General features: G+C 39.5%; 17 non-coding genes across 17 annotated transcripts; all 17 read left to right on the forward strand.

Annotated features, from left to right (window-relative positions):
- The first annotated feature begins 201 nt into the window (after positions 1-201).
- trnas-gcu lies at positions 202-283 on the forward strand. The gene has a single exon. It is a non-coding gene; the product is annotated as a tRNA-Ser (tRNA).
- Positions 284-1,114: 831 nt separating this feature from the next.
- On the forward strand, positions 1,115-1,196 carry trnai-gau. The gene has a single exon. It is a non-coding gene; the product is annotated as a tRNA-Ile (tRNA).
- A 1,986-nt stretch (positions 1,197-3,182) lies between these two features.
- trnas-gcu lies at positions 3,183-3,264 on the forward strand. The gene has a single exon. It is a non-coding gene; the product is annotated as a tRNA-Ser (tRNA).
- A 2,175-nt stretch (positions 3,265-5,439) lies between these two features.
- Positions 5,440-5,521, forward strand: trnas-gcu. Its single transcript has one exon. It is a non-coding gene; the product is annotated as a tRNA-Ser (tRNA).
- Positions 5,522-7,009: 1,488 nt separating this feature from the next.
- Positions 7,010-7,091, forward strand: trnas-gcu. The gene has a single exon. It is a non-coding gene; the product is annotated as a tRNA-Ser (tRNA).
- Positions 7,092-11,151: 4,060 nt separating this feature from the next.
- trnas-gcu lies at positions 11,152-11,233 on the forward strand. The gene has a single exon. It is a non-coding gene; the product is annotated as a tRNA-Ser (tRNA).
- Positions 11,234-12,512: 1,279 nt separating this feature from the next.
- Positions 12,513-12,594, forward strand: trnas-gcu. Its single transcript has one exon. It is a non-coding gene; the product is annotated as a tRNA-Ser (tRNA).
- Positions 12,595-13,414: 820 nt separating this feature from the next.
- On the forward strand, positions 13,415-13,496 carry trnas-gcu. The gene has a single exon. It is a non-coding gene; the product is annotated as a tRNA-Ser (tRNA).
- Positions 13,497-13,650: 154 nt separating this feature from the next.
- trnas-gcu lies at positions 13,651-13,732 on the forward strand. Its single transcript has one exon. It is a non-coding gene; the product is annotated as a tRNA-Ser (tRNA).
- Positions 13,733-14,106: 374 nt separating this feature from the next.
- Positions 14,107-14,188, forward strand: trnas-gcu. The gene has a single exon. It is a non-coding gene; the product is annotated as a tRNA-Ser (tRNA).
- A 146-nt stretch (positions 14,189-14,334) lies between these two features.
- On the forward strand, positions 14,335-14,416 carry trnas-gcu. The gene has a single exon. It is a non-coding gene; the product is annotated as a tRNA-Ser (tRNA).
- Positions 14,417-15,245: 829 nt separating this feature from the next.
- On the forward strand, positions 15,246-15,327 carry trnas-gcu. Its single transcript has one exon. It is a non-coding gene; the product is annotated as a tRNA-Ser (tRNA).
- A 611-nt stretch (positions 15,328-15,938) lies between these two features.
- Positions 15,939-16,020, forward strand: trnas-gcu. The gene has a single exon. It is a non-coding gene; the product is annotated as a tRNA-Ser (tRNA).
- Positions 16,021-16,175: 155 nt separating this feature from the next.
- On the forward strand, positions 16,176-16,257 carry trnas-gcu. Its single transcript has one exon. It is a non-coding gene; the product is annotated as a tRNA-Ser (tRNA).
- Positions 16,258-16,632: 375 nt separating this feature from the next.
- Positions 16,633-16,714, forward strand: trnas-gcu. The gene has a single exon. It is a non-coding gene; the product is annotated as a tRNA-Ser (tRNA).
- A 145-nt stretch (positions 16,715-16,859) lies between these two features.
- trnas-gcu lies at positions 16,860-16,941 on the forward strand. The gene has a single exon. It is a non-coding gene; the product is annotated as a tRNA-Ser (tRNA).
- Positions 16,942-17,782: 841 nt separating this feature from the next.
- Positions 17,783-17,864, forward strand: trnas-gcu. The gene has a single exon. It is a non-coding gene; the product is annotated as a tRNA-Ser (tRNA).
- The last annotated feature ends 39 nt before the right edge of the window (positions 17,865-17,903 follow it).

Below are 17,903 nucleotides of genomic sequence, written 5' to 3' on the forward strand. Positions count from 1 at the left end.
TGGACTGCTAATCCATTGTGCTCTGCACGCGTGGGTTCGAATCCCATCCTCGTCATGGAAAGTGATTTTAATGTAGTTGTAGCTAAATAGTAAATAATGGTATATCTCTTATTAAACCATCAACATGTACCAACTTTAATATTATCGTTTATCCCTTGGTCCAAAAATCCACCAAAAACCTATTTAACAAACACCCAATAGGACGAGGTGGCCGAGTGGTTAAGGCGATGGACTGCTAATCCATTGTGCTCTGCACGCGTGGGTTCGAAACCCATCCTCGTCGGTGGAAGTGATTTAATGTAGTTGTAGCTAAATAATGGTGTATCTCTGATTAAACCATCAACATGTACCAAATATTATATTATCGTTTACCCCTTGGAGCAAAAATCTACCAAAAACCTATTTAACAAACACCCAATAGGATGAGGTGGCCGAGTGGTTAAGGCGATGGACTGCTAATCCATTGTGCTCTGCAAGCGTGGGTTTGTATCCCATCCTCGTCAGTGGAAGTGATTTTAATGTAGTTGTAGCTAAAATACAAAATAGTAAATAATGGTATGTCTCTGATTAAACCATCAACATGTACCAAATTTTTAATCATAATTTACCCCTTGGAGCAAAAATTCACCAAAAACCAATATCACAAACACCAAATGTGACGAGGTGGCCGAGTGGTTAAGGCGATGGACTGCTAATCCATTGTGCTCTGCATGCGTGGGTTTGAATCCCATCCCCGTCGGGGAAAGTGATTTTAATGTAGTTGTAGCTAAATAGTAAATAATGTTATATCTCTGATTAAACCATCAACATGTACCAAATTTTTAATTATCGTTTACCCCTTGGAGCAAAAATCCACAAAAAACCTATTTAACACACAACCAATATGACGAGGTGGCCGAGTGGTTAAGGCGATGGACTGCTAATCCATTGTGCTCTGCACGCGTGGGTTTCAATCCCATCCTTGTCGGGGAAAGTGATTTTAATGTAGTTGTAGCTAAATAGTAAATAATGGTATATCTCTGATTAAACCATCAATATGTACCAAATTTTATATTATCGTTTACCCCTTGGAGCAAAAATCAACCAAAAAATCTATTTAACAAACACCCAATAGGACGAGGTGGCCGAGTGGTTAAGGCGATGGACTGATAATCCATTGTGCTCTGCCTGCGTGGGTTAGAATCCCATCCTCGTCGGTGGAAGTGATTTTTATGTAGTTGTAGCTAAATAGTAAATAATGGTATATCTCTGACTAAACCATCAACATGTACCAACTTTAATATTATCGTTTATCCCTTGGTCCAAAAATCCACCAAAAACCTATTTAACAAACACCCAATAGGACGAGGTGGCCGAGTGGTTAAGGCGATGGACTGCTAATACATTGTGCTCTGCACGCGTGGGTTCGAATCCCATCCTCGTCGGTGGAAGTGATTTAATGTAGTTGTAGCTAAATAATGGTGTATCTCTGATTAAACCATCAACATGTACCAAATATTATATTATCGTTTACCCCTTGGAGCAAAAATCTACCAAAAACCTATTTAACAAACACCCAATAGGACGAGGTGGCCGAGTGGTTAAGGCGATGGACTGCTAATCCATTGTGCTCTGCAAGCGTGGGTTTGAATCCCATCCTCGTCAGTGGAAGTGATTTTAATGTAGTTGTAGCTAAAATACAAAATAGTAAATAATGGTATGTCTCTGATTAAACCATCAACATGTACCAAATTTTTAATCATAATTTACCCCTTGGAGCAAAAATTCACCAAAAACCAATATCACAAACACCAAATGTGACGAGGTGGCCGAGTGGTTAAGGCGATGGACTGCTAATCCATTGTGCTCTGCATGCGTGGGTTTGAATCCCATCCCCGTCGGGGAAAGTGATTTTAATGTAGTTGTAGCTAAATAGTAAATAATGTTATATCTCTGATTAAACCATCAACATGTACCAAATTTTTAATTATCGTTTACCCCTTGGAGCAAAAATCCACAAAAAACCTATTTAACACACAACCAATATGACGAGGTGGCCGAGTGGTTAAGGCGATGGACTGCTAATCCATTGTGCTCTGCACGCGTGGGTTTCAATCCCATCCTTGTCGGGGAAAGTGATTTTAATGTAGTTGTAGCTAAATAGTAAATAATGGTATATCTCTGATTAAACCATCAATATGTACCAAATTTTATATTATCGTTTACCCCTTGGAGCAAAAATCAACCAAAAAACCTATTTAACAAACACCCAATAGGACGAGGTGGCCGAGTGGTTAAGGCGATGGACTGCTAATCAATTGTGCTCTGCACGCGTGGGTTTGAATCCCATCCTTGTCGGTGGAAGTGATTTTAATGTAGTTGTAGCTAAATTACTTAATGGTATATCTCTGATTAAACCATCAACATGTACAAAATTTTTTATCATAATTTACCCCTTGGAGCAAAAATTCACCAAAAACCAATATCACAAACACCAAATGTGACGAGGTGGCCGAGTGGTTAAGGCGATGGACTGCTAATCCATTGTGCTCTGCATGCGTGGGTTTGAATCCCATCCTCGTCGGGGAAAGTGATTTGAATGTAGTTGTAGCTAAATTACTAAATAGAAAATAATGGTATATCTCTGATTAAACCATCAACATGTACCAAATTGTATATTATCGTTTACCCCTTGGAGCAAAAATCCACCAAAAACCAATTTAACAAACACCCAATAGGACGAGGTGGCCGAGTGGTTAAGGCGATGGACTGCTAATCCATTGTGCTCTGCATGCGTGGGTTTGAATCCCATCCTCGTCGGGGAAAGTGATTTTAATGTAGTTGTAGCTAAATAGTAAATAATGGTATATCTCTGATTAAACCATCAACATGTACCAAATTTTATATTATCGTTTACCCCTTGGAGCAAAAATCTACCAAAAGACCTATTTAACAAACACCCAATAGGACGAGGTGGCCGAGTGGTTAAGGCGATGTACTGCTAATCCATTGTGCTCTGCACGCGTGGGTTTGAATCCCATCCTCGTCGGTGGAAGTGATTTTAATGTAGTTGTAGCTAAATTACTAAATAGTAAATAATGGTATATCTCTGATTAAACCATCAACATGTACCAAATTTTTAATCATAATTTACCCCTTGGAGCAAAAATTCACCAAAAACCAATATCACAAACACCAAATGTGACGAGGTGGCCGAGTGGTTAAGGCGATGGACTGCTAATCCATTGTGCTCTGCACGCGTGGGTTTGAATCCCATCCTCGTCGGAGAAAGTGATTTTAATGTAGTTGTAGCTAAATAGTAAATAATGGTATATCTCTGATTAAACCATCAACATGTACCTAGTTATCGTTTACCCCTTGGAGCAAAAATCCACAAAAAACCTATTTAACACACAACCAATATGACGAGGTGGCCGAGTGGTTAAGGCGATGGACTGCTAATCCATTGTGCTCTGCACGCGTGGGTTTGAATCCCATCCTTGTCGGGGAAAGTGATTTTAATGTAGTTGTAGCTAAATAGTAAATAATGGTATATCTCTGATTAAACCATCAACATGTACCAAATTTTATATTATCGTTTACCCCTTGGAGCAAAAATCTACCAAAAAACCTATTTAACAAACACCCAATAGGACGAGGTGGCCGAGTGGTTAAGGTGATGGACTGCTAATCAATTGTGCTCTGCACGCGTGGGTTTGAATCCCATCCTTGTCGGTGGAAGTGATTTTAATGTAGTTGTAGCTAAATTACTTAATGGTATATCTCTGATTAAACCATCAACATGTACCAAATTTTTTATCATAATTTACCCCTTGGAGCAAAAATTCACCAAAAACCAATATCACAAACACCAAATGTGACGAGGTGGCCGAGTGGTTAAGGCGATGGACTGCTAATCCATTGTGCTCTGCATGCGTGGGTTTGAATCCCATCCTCGTCGGGGAAAGTGATTTTAATGTAGTTGTAGCTAAATAGTAAATAATGGTATATCTCTGATTAAACCATCAACATGTACCTAATTATCGTTTACCCCTTGGAGCAAAAATCCACAAAAATCCTATTTAACAAACAACCAATATGACGAGGTGGCCGAGTGTTTAAGGCGATGGACTGCTAATCCATTGTGCTCTGCACGCGTGGGTTCGAATCCCATCCTTGTCCCGGAAAGTGATTTTAATGTAGTTGTAGCTAAATAGTAAATAATGGTATATCTCTTATTAAACCATCAACATGTACCATGTTTTTAATTATCGTTTACCCCTTGGAATAAAAATCCACCAAAAACCTATTTTACAAACACTCAATAGGACGAGGTGGCCGAGTGGTTAAGGCGATGGACTGCTAATCCATCTGTGCTCTGCCTGCGTGGGTTCGAATCCCATCCTCGTCGGTGGAAGTGATTTTTATGTAGTTGTAGCTAAATAGTAAATAATGGTATATCTCTGACTAAACCATCAACATGTACCAACTTTAATATTATCGTTTATCCCTTGGCGCAAAAATCCACCAAAAACCTATTTAACAAACACCCAATAGGATGAGGTGGCCGAGTGGTTAAGGCGATGGACTGCTAATCCATTGTGCTCTGCAAGCGTGGGTTCGAATCCCATCCTCGTCGGTGGAAGTGATTTAATGTAGTTGTAGCTAAATAATGGTGTATCTCTGATTAAACCATCAACATGTACCAAATATTATATTATCGTTTACCCCTTGGAGCAAAAATCTACCAAAAACCTATTTAACAAACACCCAATAGGACGAGGTGGCCGAGTGGTTAAGGCGATGGACTGCTAATCCATTGTGCTCTGCATGCGTGGGTTTGAATCCCATCCTCGTCGGGGAAAGTGATTTTAATGTAGTTGTAGCTAAATAGTAAATAATGGTATATCTCTGATTAAACCATCAACATGTACCAAATTTTTAATTATCGTTTACCCCTTGGAGCAAAAATCCACAAAAAACCTATTTAACACACAACCAATATGACGAGGTGGCCGAGTGGTTAAGGCGATGGACTGCTAATCCATTGTGCTCTGCACGCGTGGGTTTGAATCCCATCCTTGTCGGGTAAAGTGATTTTAATGTAGTTGTAGCTAAATAGTAAATAATGGTATATCTCTGATTAAACCATCAACATGTACCAAATTTTATATTATCGTTTACCCCTTGGAGCAAAAATCTACCAAAAAACCTATTTAACAAACACCCAATAGGACGAGGTGGCCGAGTGGTTAAGGCGATGGACTGCTAATCAATTGTGCTCTGCACGCGTGGGTTTGAATCCCATCCTTGTCGGTGGAAGTGATTTTAATGTAGTTGTAGCTAAATTACTTAATGGTATATCTCTGATTAAACCATCAACATGTACCAAATTTTTTATCATAATTTACCCCTTGGAGCAAAAATTCACCAAAAACCAATATCACAAACACCAAATGTGACGAGGTGGCCGAGTGGTTAAGGCGATGGACTGCTAATCCATTGTGCTCTGCACGCGTGGGTTTGAATCCCATCCTCGTCGGAGAAAGTGATTTTAATGTAGTTGTAGCTAAATAGTAAATAATGGTATATCTCTGATTAAACCATCAACATGTACCTAATTATCGTTTACCCCTTGGAGCAAAAATCCTATTTAACAAACAACCAATATGACGAGGTGGCCGAGTGTTTAAGGCGATGGACTGCTAATCCATTGTGCTCTGCACGCGTGGGTTCGAATCCCATCCTCGTCGGGGAAAGTGATTTTAATGTAGTTGTAGCTAAATAGTAAATAATGGTATATCTCTTATTAAACCATCAACATGTACCATGTTTTTAATTATCGTTTACCCCTTGGAATAAAAATCCACCAAAAACCTATTTTACAAACACTCAATAGGACGAGGTGGCCGAGTGGTTAAGGCGATGGACTGCTAATCCATTGTGCTCTGCCTGCGTGGGTTCGAATCCCATCCTCGTCGGTGGAAGTGATTTTTATGTAGTTGTAGCTAAATAGTAAATAATGGTATATCTCTGACTAAACCATCAACATGTACCAACTTTAATATTATCGTTTATCCCTTGGCGCAAAAATCCACCAAAAACCTATTTAACAAACACCCAATAGGACGAGGTGGCCGAGTGGTTAAGGCGATGGACTGCTAATCCATTGTGCTCTGCAAGCGTGGGTTCGAATCCCATCCTCGTCGGTGGAAGTGATTTAATGTAGTTGTAGCTAAATAATGGTGTATCTCTGATTAAACCATCAACATGTACCAAATATTATATTATCGTTTACCCCTTGGCGCAAAAATCTACCAAAAACCTATTTAACAAACACCCAATAGGATGAGGTGGCCGAGTGGTTAAGGCGATGGACTGCTAATCCATTGTGCTCTGCATGCGTGGGTTTGAATCCCATCCCCGTCGGGGAAAGTGATTTTAATGTAGTTGTAGCTAAATAGTAAATAATGTTATATCTCTGATTAAACCATCAACATGTACCAAATTTTTAATTATCGTTTACCCCTTGGAGCAAAAATCCACAAAAAACCTATTTAACACACAACCAATATGACGAGGTGGCCGAGTGGTTAAGGCGATGGACTGCTAATCCATTGTGCTCTGCACGCGTGGGTTTGAATCCCATCCTTGTCGGGGAAAGTGATTTTAATGTAGTTGTAGCTAAATAGTAAATAATGGTATATCTCTGATTAAACCATCAACATGTACCAAATTTTATATTATCGTTTACCCCTTGGAGCAAAAATCTACCAAAAAACCTATTTAACAAACACCCAATAGGACGAGGTGGCCGAGTGGTTAAGGCGATGGACTGCTAATCAATTGTGCTCTGCACGCGTGGGTTTGAATCCCATCCTTGTCGGTGGAAGTGATTTTAATGTAGTTGTAGATAAATTACTTAATGGTATATCTCTGATTAAACCATCAACATGTACCAAATTTTTTATCATAATTTACCCCTTGGAGCAAAAATTCACCAAAAACCAATATCACAAACACCAAATGTGACGAGGTGGCCGAGTGGTTAAGGCGATGGACTGCTAATCCATTGTGCTCTGCACGCGTGGGTTCGAATCCCATCCTTGTCGGTGGAAGTGATTTTAATGTAGTTGTAGCTAAATTACTAAATAGTAAATAATGGTATATCTCTGACTAAACTATCAACATGTACCAACTCTTATATTATCGTTTACCCCTTGGCGCAAAAATCCACCAAAAACCTATTTAACACACACCCAATAGGATGAGGTGGCCGTGTGGTTAAGGCGATGGACTGCTAATCCATTGTGCTTTGCACGCGTGGTTTCGAATCCCATCCTCGTCGGTGGAAGTGTTTTAATGTAGTTGTAGCTAAATAATGGTATATCTCTGATTAAACCATCAACATGTACCAAATGTTATATTATCGTTTACCCCTTGGAGCAAAAATCTACCAAAAACCTATTTAACAAACACCCAATAGGACGAGGTGGCCGAGTGGTTAATGCGATGGACTGCTAATCCATTGTGCTCTGCAAGCGTGGGTTCGAATCCCATCCTCGTCAATGGAAGTGATTTTAATGTACTTGTAGCTAAAATACTAAATAGTAAATAATGGTATGTCTCTGATTAAACCATCAACATGTACCAAATTTTTAATTATCGTTTACCCCTTGGAGCAAAAATCCACAAAAAAACTATTTAACAAACAACCAATATGACGAGGTGGCCGAGTGGTTAAGGCGATGGACTGCTAATCCATTGTGCTCCGCACGCGTGGGTTTGAATCCCATCCTTGTCGGGGAAAGTGATTTTAATGTAGTTGGAGCTAAATAGTAAATAATGGTATATCTCTGATTAAACCATCAACATGTACCAAATTTTATATTATCGTTTACCCCTTGGAGCAAAAATCTACCAAAAAACCTATTTAACACACACCCAATAGGACGAGGTGGCCGGGTGGTTAAGGCGATGGACTGCTAATCCATTGTGCTCTGCACGCGTGGGTTCGAATCCCATCCTCACCGGTGGAAGTGATTTTAATGTAGTTGTAGCTAAATTACGAAATAGGAAATAATGGTATATCTCTGATTAAACCATCAACATGTACCAAATTTTATATTATCGTTTACCCCTTGGAGCAAAAATCCACCAAAAACCAATATCACAAACACCAAATGTGACGAGGTGGCCGAGTGGTTAAGGCGATGGACTGCTAATCCATTGTGCTCTGCATGTGTGGGTTTGACTCCCATCCTCGTCGGGGAAAGTGATTTTAATGTAGTTGTAGCTAAATAGTAAATCATGGTATATCTCTGATTAAACCATCAACATGTACCAAATTTTATATTATCGTTTACCCCTTGGAGCAAAAATCCACCAAAAATCTATTTAATAAAACACCCAATAGGACGAGGTGGCCGAGTGGTTAAGGCGATGGACTGCTAAACAATTGTGCTCTGCATGCGTGGGTTTGAATCCCATCCTCGTCGGGGAAAGTGATTTTAATGTAGTTGTAGCTAAATAGTAAATAATGGTATATCTCTGATTAGACCATCAACATGTACCAAATTTTTAATCATAATTTACCCCTTGGAGCAAAAATCCACCAAAAACCTATTTAACAAACACCCAATATGATGAGGTGGCCGAGTGGTTAAGGCGATGGACTGCTAATCCATTGTGCTCTGCATGCGTGTGTTTGAATCCCATCCTCGTCGGTGGAAGTGATTTTAATGTAGTTGTAAATAATAGTATATCTCTGATTAAACCATCAACATGTACCAAATTTTTTATTATCGTTTACCCCTTGGAGCAAAAATCCACAAAAAACTATTTAACAAACAACCAATATGACGAGGTGGCCGAGTGGTTAAGGCGATGGACTGCTAATCCATTGTGCTCCGCACGCGTGGGTTTGAATCCCATCCTTGTCGGGGAAAGTGATTTTAATGTAGTTGTAGCTAAATAGTAAATAATGGTATATCTCTGATTAAACCATCAACATGTACCAAATTGTATATTATCGTTTACCCCTTGGAGCAAAAATCCACCAAAAACCTATTTAACATACACACAATAGGACGAGGTGGCTGAGTGGTTAAGGCGATGGACTGCTAATCCATTGTGCTCTGCACGCGTGGTTTCGAATCCCATCCTCGTCGGTGGAAGTGATTTTAATGTAGTTCTAGCTAAATTACGAAATAGTAAATAATGGTATATCGCTGATTAAACCATCAACATGTACCAAATTGTATATTATCGTTTACCCCTTGGAGCAAAAATCTACCAAAAACCTATTTAACAAACACCCAATAGGACGAGGTGGCCGAGTGGTTAAGGCGATGGACTGCTAATCCATTGTGCTCTGCAAGCGTGGGTTTGAATCCCATCCTCGTCAGTGGAAGTGATTTTAATGTAGTTGTAGCTAAAATACGAAATAGTAAATAATGGTATGTCTCTGATTAAACCATCAACATGTACCAAATTTTTAATCATAATTTACCCCTTGGAGCAAAAATTCACCAAAAACCAATATCACAAACACCAAATGTGACGAGGTGGCCGAGTGGTTAAGGCGATGGACTGCTAATCTATTGTGCTCTGCATGCGTGGGTTTGAATCCCATCCCCGTCGGGGAAAGTGATTTTAATGTAGTTGTAGCTAAATAGTAAATAATGTTATATCTCTGATTAAACCATCAACATGTACCAAATTTTTTATTATCGTTTATCCCTTGGAGCAAAAATCCACAAAAAACCTATTTAACACACAACCAATATGACGAGGTGGCCGAGTGGTTAAGGCGATGGACTGCTAATCCATTGTGCTCTGCAAGCGTGGGTTTGAATCCCATCCTTGTCGGGGAAAGTGATTTTAATGTAGTTGTAGCTAAATAGTAAATAATGGTATATCTCTGATTAAACCATCAACATGTACCAAATTTTATATTATCGTTTACCCCTTGGAGCAAAAATCAACCAAAAAACCTATTTAACAAACACCCAATAGGACGAGGTGGCCGAGTGGTTAAGGCGATGGACTGCTAATCAATTGTGCTCTGCACGCGTGGGTTTGAATCCCATCCTTGTCGGTGGAAGTGATTTTAATGTAGTTGTAGCTAAATTACTTAATGGTATATCTCTGATTAAACCATCAACATGTACCAAAATTTTTATCATAATTTACCCCTTGGAGCAAAAATTCACCAAAAACCAATATCACAAACACCAAATGTGACGAGGTGGCCGAGTGGTTAAGGCGATGGACTGCTAATCCATTGTGCTCTGCATGCGTGGGTTTGAATCCCATCCTCGTCGGGGAAAGTGATTTGAATGTAGTTGTAGCTAAATTACTAAATAGAAAATAATGGTATATCTCTGATTAAACCATCAACATGTACCAAATTGTATATTATCGTTTACCCCTTGGAGCAAAAATCCACCAAAAACCTATTTAACATACACACAATAGGACGAGGTGGCTGAGTGGTTAAGGCGATGGACTGCTAATCCATTGTGCTCTGCACGCGTGGTTTCGAATCCCATCCTCGTCGGTGGAAGTGATTTTAATGTAGTTCTAGCTAAATTACGAAATAGTAAATAATGGTATATCTCTGATTAAACCATCAACATGTACCAAATTTTTTAATATAATTTACCCCTTGGAGCAAAAATTCACCAAAAACCAATATCACAAACACCAAATGTGACGAGGTGGCCGAGTGGTTAAGGCGATGGACTGCTAATCCATTGTGCTCTGCATGCGTGGGTTTGAATCCCATCCTCGTCGGGGAAAGTGATTTGAATGTAGTTGTAGCTAAATTACTAAATAGAAAATAATGGTATATCTCTGATTAAACCATCAACATGTACCAAATTGTATATTATCGTTTACCCCTTGGAGCAAAAATCCACCAAAAACCAATTTAACAAACACCCAATAGGACGAGGTGGTTAAGGCGATGGACTGCTAATCCATTGTGCTCTGCATGCGTGGGTTTGAATCCCATCCTCGTCGGGGAAAGTGATTTTAATGTAGTTGTAGCTAAATAGTAAATAATGGTATATCTCTGATTAAACCATCAACATGTACCAAATTTTATATTATCGTTTACCCCTTGGAGCAAAAATCTACCAAAAATCCTATTTAACAAACACCCAATAGGACGAGGTGGCCGAGTGGTTAAGGCGATGGACTGCTAATCCATTGTGCTCTGCACGCGTGGGTTTGAATCCCATCCTCGTCGGTGGAAGTGATTTTAATGTAGTTGTAGCTAAATAATGGTGTATCTCTGATTAAACCATCAACATGTACCAAATATTATATTATCGTTTACCCCTTGGAGCAAAAATCTACCAAAAACCTATTTAACAAACACCCAATAGGATGAGGTGGCCGAGTGGTTAAGGCGATGGACTGCTAATCCATTGTGCTCTGCATGCGTGGGTTTGAATCCCATCCCCGTCGGGGAAAGTGATTTTAATGTAGTTGTAGCTAAATAGTAAATAATGTTATATCTCTGATTAAACCATCAACATGTACCAAATTTTTAATTATCGTTTACCCCTTGGAGCAAAAATCCACAAAAAACCTATTTAACACACAACCAATATGACGAGGTGGCCGAGTGGTTAAGGCGATGGACTGCTAATCCATTGTGCTCTGCACGCGTGGGTTTGAATCCCATCCTTGTCGGGGAAAGTGATTATTAATGTAGTTGTAGCTAAATAGTAAATAATGGTATATCTCTGATTAAACCATCAACATGTACCAAATTTTATATTATCGTTTACCCCTTGGAGCAAAAATCTACCAAAAAACCTATTTAACGAACACCCAATAGGACGAGGTGGCCGAGTGGTTAAGGCGATGGACTGCTAATCAATTGTGCTCTGCACGCGTGGTTTTGAATCCCATCCTTGTCGGTGGAAGTGATTTTAATGTAGTTGTAGCTAAATTACTTAATGGTATATCTCTGATTAAACCATCAACGTGTACCAAATTTTTTATCATAATTTACCCCTTGGAGCAAAAATTCACCAAAAACCAATATCACAAACACCAAATGTGACGAGGTGGCCGAGTGGTTAAGGCGATGGACTGCTAATCCATTGTGCTCTGCAAGCGTGGGTTTGAATCCCATCCTCGTCGGGGAAAGTGATTTGAATGTAGTTGTAGCTAAATAGTAAATAATGGTATATCTCTGATTAAACCATCAACATGTACCAAATTTTTAATTATCGTTTACCCCTTGGAGCAAAAATCCACCAAAAACCTATTTTACAAACACTCAATAGGACGAGGTGGCCGAGTGGTTAAGGCGATGGACTGCTAATCCATTGTGCTCTGCATGCGTGGTTTCGAATCCCATCCTCGTCGGTGGAAGTGATTTTAATGTAGTTGTAGCTAAATAGTAAATAATGGTATATCTCTGATTAAACCATCAAGATGTACCAAATTTTTAATTATCGTTTACCCCTTGGAGCAAAAATCCACCAAAAACCTATTTTACAAACACTCTATAGGACGAGGTGGCCGAGTGGTTAAGGCGATGGACTGCTAATCCATTGTGCTCTGCATGCGTGGGTTCGAATCCCATCCTCGTCGGTAGAAGTGATTTTAATGTAGTTGTAAATAATGGTATATCTCTGATTAAACCATCAACATGTACTAAATTTTTTATTATCGTTTACCCCTTGGAGCAAAAATCCACTAAAAACCTATTTAACAAAACACCCAATAGGACAAGGTGGCCGAGTGTTTAAGGCGATGGACTGCTAATCCATTGTGCTCTGCACGCGTGGGTTCGAATCCCATCCTCGTCGGTGGAAGTGATTTTAATGTAGTTGTAGCTAAATAGTAAATAATGTTATATCTCTGATTAAACCATTAACATGTACCAATTTTTATATTATCGTTTACCCCTTGGAGCAAAAATCCACCAAAAACCTATTTTACAAACACTCAATGAGACGAGGTGGCCGAGTGGTTAAGGCGATGGACTGCTAATCCATTGTGGTCTGCACGCGTGGGTTTGAATTTTATCCTCGTCGGGGAAAGTGATTTTAATGTAGTTGTAGCTAAATAGTAAATAATGGTATATCTCTGATTAAACCATCAACATGTACCAAGTTTTATATTATCGTTTACCCCTTGGAGCAAAAATCCACCAAAAACCTATTTAACAAACACCCATTAGGACGAGGTGGCCGAGTGGTTAAGGCGATGGACTGCTAATCCATTGTGCTTTGCGCGCGTGGGTTCGAAACACATCCTCGTCGGTGGAAGTGATTTTAATGTAGTTGTAGCTAAATAGTAAATAATTGTATATCTCTGATTAAACCATCAACATGTACCAATTTTTATATTATCGTTTACCCCTTGGAGCAAAAATCCACCAAAAACCTATTTAACAAACACCCAATAGGACGAGGTGGCCGAGTGGTTAAGGCGATGGACTGCTAATCCATTGTGCTCTGCACGCGTGGGTTCGAATCCCATCCTCGTCGGTGGAAGTGATTTTAATGTAGTTGTAGCTAAATTAATAAATAGTAAATAATGGTATATCTCTGATTAAACCATCAACATGTACCCAATTTTTTATCATAATTTACCCCTCGGAGCAAAAATTCACCAAAAACCAATTTCACAAACACCCAATGTGACGAGGTGGCCGAGTGGTTAAGGCGATGGACTGCTAATCCATTGTCCTCTGCACGCGTGGGTTCGAATCCCATCCTCGTCGGTGGAAGTGATTTTAATGTAGTTGTAGCTAAATAGTAAATAATGGTATATCTCTGATTAAACCATTAACATGTACCAATTTTTATATTATCGTTTACCCCTTGGAGCAAAAATCCACCAAAAACCTATTTTACAAACACTCAATAAGACGAGGTGGCCGAGTGGTTAAGGCAATGGACTGCTAATCCATTGTGCTCTGCCTGCGTGGGTTCGAATCCCATCCTCGTCGGTGGGAGTGAATTTAATGTAGTTGTAGCTAAATAGTAAATAATGTTATATCTCTGATTAAACCATCAACATGTACCAAATTTTATATTATCGTTTACCCCTTGGAGCAAAAATCCACCAAAAACCTATTTAACAAACACCCAATAGGACGAGGTGGCCGAGTGGTTAAGGTGATGGACTGCTAATCCATTATGCTCTGCATGCGTGGGTTCGAATCCCATCCTCGTCGGTGGAAGTGATTTTAATGTAGTTGTAGCTAAATAGTAAATAAAGGTATATCTCTTATTAAACCATCAAGATGTACCAAATTTTTAATTATCGTTTACCCCTTGGAGCAAAAATCCACCAAAAACCTATTTTACAAACACTCTACAGGACGAGGTGGCCGAGTGGTTAAGGCGATGGACTGCTAATCCATTGTGCTCTGCATGCGTGGGTTCGAATCCCATCCTCGTCGGTAGAAGTGATTTTAATGTAGTTGTAGCTAAATAGTCAATAATGGTATATCTCTGATTAAACCATCAACATGTACTAAATTTTTAATTATCGTTTACCCCTTGGAGCAAAAATCCACCAAAAACCTATTTAACAAAACATCCAATAGGACAAGGTGGCCGAGTGTTTAAGGCGATGGACTGCTAATCCATTGTGCTCTGCACGCGTGGGTTCGAATCCCATCCTCGTCGGTGGAAGTTATTTTAATGTAGTTGTAGCTAAATAGTAAATAATGTTATATCTCTGATTAAACCATTAACATGTACCAATTTTTATATTATCGTTTACCCCTTGGAGCAAAAATCCACCAAAAACCTATTTTACAAACACTCAATGAGACGAGGTGGCCGAGTGGTTAAGGCAATGGACTGCTAATCCATTGTGCTCTGCCTGCGTGGGTTTGAATCCCATCCTCGTCGGTGGGTGAATTTAATGTAGTTGTAGCTAAATAGTAAATAATGTTATATCTCTGATTAAACCATCAACATGTACCACATTTTATATTATCGTTTACCCCTTGGAGCAAAAATCCACCAAAAATCTATTTAACAAACACCCAATAGGACGAGGTGGCCGAGTGGTTAAGGCGATGGACTGCTAATCCATTGTGGTCTGCACGCGTGGGTTTGAATCGCATCCTCGTCGGGGAAAGTGATTTTAATGTAGTTGTAGCTAAATAGTAAATAATGGTATATCTCTGATTAAACCATCAACATGTACCACATTTTATATTATCGTTTACCCCTTGGAGCAAAAATTCACCAAAAACCAATTTCACAAACACCCAATGTGACGAGGTGGCCGAGTGGTTAAGGCGATGGACTGCTAATCCATTGTGCTCTGCACGCGTGGGTTTGAATCCCATCCTCGTCGGTGCAAGTGATTTTAATGTAGTTGTAGCTAAATTACTAAATAGTAAATAATGGTATATCTCTGATTAAACCATCAACATGTACCAAATTTTTTATCATAATTTACCCCTTGGAGCAAAAATCCACCAAAAACCTATTTTACAAACACTCAATAGGACGAGGTGGCCGAGTGGTTAAGGCGATGGACTGCTAATCCATTGTGCTCTGCCTGCGTGGGTTCGAATCCCATCCTCGTCGGTGGGAGTGAATTTAATGTAGTTGTAGTTAAATAGTAAATAATGGTATATCTCTGATTAAACCATCAACATGTACCAAATTTTTTATTATCGTTTACCCCTTGGCGCAAAAATCCACCAAAAACCTATTTAACAAAACACCAAATAGGACGAGGTGGCCGAGTGGTTAAGGCGATGTACTGCTAATCAATTGTGCTCTGCATACATGGGTTTGAATCCCATCCTCGTCGGTGGAAGTGATTTTAAAGTAGTTGTAGCTAAATAGTAAATAATGGTATATCTCTGATTAAACCATTAACATGTACCAAGTTTTATATTATCGTTTACCCCTTGGAGCAAAAATCCACCAAAAACCTATTTAACAAACACCCAATAGGACGAGGTGGCCGAGTGGTTAAGGCGATGGACTGCTAATCCATTGTGCTCTGCACGCGTGGGTTCGAATCCCATCCTCGTCGGTGGAAGTGATTTTAATGTAGTTGTAGCTAAATTAATAAATAGTAAATAATGGTATATCTCTGATTAAACCATCAACATGTACCAAATTTTTATATTATAGTTTACCCCTTGGAGCAAAAATTCACCAAAAACCAATTTCACAAACACCCAATGTGACGAGGTGGCCGAGTGGTTAAGGCGATGGACTGCTAATCCATTGTGCTCTGCATGCGTGGGTTCGAATCCCATCCTCGTCGGTGGAAGTGATTTTAATGTAGTTGTAGCTAAATAGTAAATAATGGTATATCTCTGATTAAACCATCAACATGTACCAATTTTTATATTATCGTTTACCCCTTGGAGCAAAAATCCACCAAAAACCTATTTAACAAACACCCAATAAGACGAGGTGGCCGAGTGGTTAAGGCGATGGACTGCTAATCCATTGTGCTCTGCACTGCGTGGGTTTGAATCCCATCCTCGTCGGTGGAAGTGATTTTAATGTAGTTGTAGCTAAATAGTAAATAATGGTATATCTCTGATTAAACCATCAACATGTACCAAATTTTATATTATCGTTTACCCCTTGGAGCAAAAATCCACCAAAAACCTATTTAACAAACAACCAATAGGACGAGGTGGCCGAGTGGTTAAGGCGATGGACTGCTAATCCATTGTGCTCTGCACGCGTGGGTTTGAATCCCATCCTCGTCGGGGAAGTGATTTTAATGTAGTTGTAGCTAAATAGTAAATAATGGTATATCTCTGATTAAACCATCAACATGTACCAAATTTTATATTATCGTTTACCCCTTGGAGCAAAAATCTACCAAAAACCTATTTAACAAACACCCAATAGGACGAGGTGGCCGAGTGGTTAAGGCGATGGACTGCTAATCCATTGTGCTCTGCACGCGTGGGTTCGAATCCCATCCTCGTCGGTGGAAGTGATTTTAATGTAGTTGTAGCTAAATTACTAAATAGTAAATAATGGTATATCTCTGATTAAACCATCAACATGTACCAAATTTTTTATCATAATTTACCCCTTGGAGCAAAAATCCACCAAAAACCTATTTTACAAACACTCAATAGGACGAGGTGGCCGAGTGGTTAAGGCGATGGACTGCTAATCCATTGTGCTCTGCCTGCGTGGGTTCGAATCCCATCCTCGTCGGGGAAAGTGATTTGAATGTAGTTGTAGCTAAATAGTAAATAATGGTATATCTCTGATTAAACCATCAACATGTACCAAATTTTTAATTATCGTTTACCCCTTGGAGCAAAAAATTCACCAAAAACCTATTTAACAAACACCAATAGGACGAGGTGGCCGAGTGGTTAAGGCGATGGACTGCTAATCCATTGTGCTCTGCATGCGTGGGTTTGAATCCCATCCTCGTCCGTGGAAGTGATTTTAATGTAGTTGTAGCTAAATAGTAAATAATGGTATATCTCTGATTAAACCATCAACATGTACCAAATTTTATATTATCGTTTACCCCTTGGAGCAAAAATCCACCAAAAAACCTATTTAACAAACACCCAATAGGACGAGGTGGCCGAGTGGTTAAGGCGATGGACTGCTAATCCATTGTGCTTTGCACGCGTGGGTTTCGAAACCCATCCTCGTCGGTGGAAGTGATTTTAATGTAGTTGTAGCTAAATAGTAAATAATGGTATATCTCTGATTAAACCATCAACATGTACCAAATTTTTATATTATCGTTTACCCCTTGGAGCAAAAATCCACCAAAAACCTATTTAACAAACACCCAATAGGACGAGGTGGCCGAGTGGTTAAGGCGATGGACTGCTAATCCATTGTGCTCTGCACGCGTGGGTTCGAATCCCATCCTCGTCGGTGGAAGTGATTTTAATGTAGTTGTAGCTAAATGTAATA

This window comes from Coregonus clupeaformis, unplaced genomic scaffold (assembly GCF_020615455.1).
Source record: "Coregonus clupeaformis isolate EN_2021a unplaced genomic scaffold, ASM2061545v1 scaf1709, whole genome shotgun sequence".
In the NCBI taxonomy this organism is placed as follows: Eukaryota; Metazoa; Chordata; class Actinopteri; order Salmoniformes; family Salmonidae; genus Coregonus; species Coregonus clupeaformis.